A 3067-nucleotide genomic window follows, 5' to 3' on the forward strand; every position below is an offset into this window, starting at 1 on the left:
TCACTGGCTGAAAGGAAACCTGGATAACACAAGGCTTGGCTGATAAGTTTTATAATGTTTGCTTATTCATTTTCAATGAAGGATGGTGGGAATTTCAAGATTGGGGCACACATTTTTACAAGGCAGACGTCTGTATCCATTTTGGCCGATGATGCATGAAATAACCTTCATCCGCGCTGCGTCCGAGAGCCAGTCCATTTCCAATTTCCATGTCCCTTGAGTTCATTCCTATAGCTGGTGAGCTTACCGTCTAATGCTTGGGAACGTAAAAAGCGGCGCCGCGCTTCTAGTTCGCTAGCACGATTTAGATTGTAGGAAGCCGCTGAGCCACAAGAGGCAAAACCAGCGACAGTTGACAAAAAAACCTTGGTCATGCGTTAAAGTCTACGAACAAAGTTGCGTTAGAGCTTTCGGTACTTTATACTTGATGGAGAATGTTAAATGACTCTTCACTGAAGCGGCCTGCCGCTGGAAGTTCGTTGTGAAATGATCTGGTGCCATTGCGTTTGGAAAACTAATGAAAAAAGTGACCGCGAAAACGGGTCTCTTTGTGTGAAATAAGTGAATTGTCCGGAACCTTGTGCAAATTTCCTGTTACTTAATTTAGCTCCTGTTGTCGAATGCTCTTCTGAAAACAAAACGTCCGAAATTAGTTTTTCCGGTATTGCTGATAAAGCCTGATAAAATCTCTTCTCTATGGAAAAGGTGAAGTTAAAACACTCAAGAGATAGAAATCGCACCTCTATTAACCCGAAGTTCTCAGTCGGTTTCATTTTCGGAGCGTTTCTAATGGCAGTTGCAGCTGAGTTTTCGAAAGTCCGCCGACATTTTGAGACGAATATTTGGTGCACTGAAACCATTACGTAACGAAAATCGGAGTTGGCTGTTGAGTAGGCAAAACTGACGCGTTCTGGTGCCAAGCATTATAATGAGNTGACGGGAGGAGAAGGTTCATAGACGAACCCAACTGCTTAATCAAGCCACTGCTTCTGATGCCAAAATTGCACCCTTCGATGATACTCTGTGCATCCAAATACCATTGTACAAGAGCCAGTCTATTTCTCAGCGTTGTTCACTTTTGTCATTCAAGTTCCCGGAAGGCGACTTGGTCCGAACATCCACTTTTAATCAGCCCCACTCTGGCTGCCACGACACACTGTTCGATGACAGACGAATTTGACGCTCCAAAACCCCCGGGATGTGGCTCCAACACGTTGAGCATTGTTGATATGGTGCACAATCACTCAAAGCCCCAACAAAGCTACAAAATACCGGAAAAGGTTGGCACCTGTCTCACTTCAAGCATTTCTTATCACTCTACCGTGGAAAACTGCTCAGAAGAACGTCCGTTAGGTTTTAAACTTTCTGATAAATCTATACCCATACCACTCGCATAGACTTTCAAACACGTCATGGAGCCCGCACCAGAAAGCTTTCCGGATGTGAAAAAGAACTTGTCCACTCAGAAGCCTACGAGGAAGTAAACCGCGATGAGGGTTCCAAACAGGCTGCTACAAGGATGTTGGCCAGCCCAAAATTCCTTGAATATGAAATGCGGCTGAAAGCCTTTGAAACGCTTCTCACTGACTAAAAGAGAACTTGGATAAAACAAGGCTTGGCTGATAGGTTATATAATGTGCGCTTATTCATGTTCGATGAAGGATGGTAGGCATTTCAAGATTGGGGCACACATTTTTACATGGCAGACGTCTGCATCCATTTTGGCCGATGATGCATGAAATAACCTTCATCCGCGCTGCGTCCGAGAGCCAGTCCATTTCCAATTTCCATGTCCCTTGAGTTCATTCCTATAGCTGGTGAGCTTACCGTCTAATGATTGAGAACGTAAAGAGCGGCGCCGCGCTCCTAGTTCGCTAGCGCCATTTAGATTGTAGGAAGCCGCTGAGCAAGAAGAGACCAAACCAGAGAGAGTTGGTAAAAAACCTTGGTCATTTGTTAAAGTCTACGAATAAAGCTTGGTTAGAGCTTTCGGTACATTATATTTTATGGAGAATGTTAAATGACTCTCCAATGAAGTGGCCTGCTGCTGGAAGTTCGTTGTGAAATGATCTGGTGGTGTTCGGTTTGGAAAACTGATGAAAAAATGACCGCGAGAATGGGTCTCCTTGTGTGAAATAAGTGAATTGTCCGGAACCTTGGGCAAATTTCCTGTTACTTATTTTAGCTCCTGTTGTCAAATGCTCTTCTGGAAACAAAACGACTGAAATTTGTTCTGCCGGTATTGCTGATAAAACCTGATAAAATCTCCTCTCTATGGAAAAGGTAAAGTTAAAACACTAAAGAGATAGAAATCGCACCTCTATTAACCCGAAGTTCTCAGACGGTCTTATATTCGCAGCGTTTCTAATGGCGGTTGCATCTGAGTTTTTGAAAGTCCGCCGACATTTCGAGACGGATATTTGGTGCACTGAAACCAGTATGTAACGAAAATCTGGGTTGGCTGTTGAGTCACGCAAAACTGGCGCGTTCTGGTGCCAAGCATTATAATGAGAAATCTGGGTTTTGAGTCACGCAAAACTGGCGCGTTCTGGTGCCAAGCATTATAATGAGATCAGAAAAGCTTGGCAGACTTTTCTGGAGGAGAGGACTTCAAGCAGCACAACCCTTTGCTAAAGACCGTCTTTTAAGACACCCCTTTCATTTTCCCCCAGCACTCTCACACATTTGGTGAAATCACTAAGCTCGGTGATATACGTACAATGGGGTCGAAGGTCTTTTGTCGGCTTACCACCCTGTCGGCCAAACGGGAAATTGTGATACTTCTCTTCGGAACCCCTTCCAGCCAAAAATGTTTTACTTTCCATTTCTGTCTCCGTGTCCCCCGGACGGCTTCATTAGCACCACAAGCAGACCCGCGAACTATCAGGGAAGGGAGTGGCAAGGCCTTCAGTAATCTGACTTGTCAACATCAATGTCTATTTAAAACTGCTTGAAACAATTTCCATGGGTTGATCAAAGCCACCAAACTAAAACATGGAATCGACTTCACTTTCGTTTGTTGTCCCGGGGCTTCTGACAATGTATCACGTCATGTCGCTGAAGAGTG

This window comes from Opisthorchis viverrini (assembly GCF_000715545.1).
Source record: "Opisthorchis viverrini unplaced genomic scaffold opera_v5_245, whole genome shotgun sequence".
Lineage (NCBI taxonomy): Eukaryota > Metazoa > Platyhelminthes > Trematoda > Opisthorchiida > Opisthorchiidae > Opisthorchis > Opisthorchis viverrini.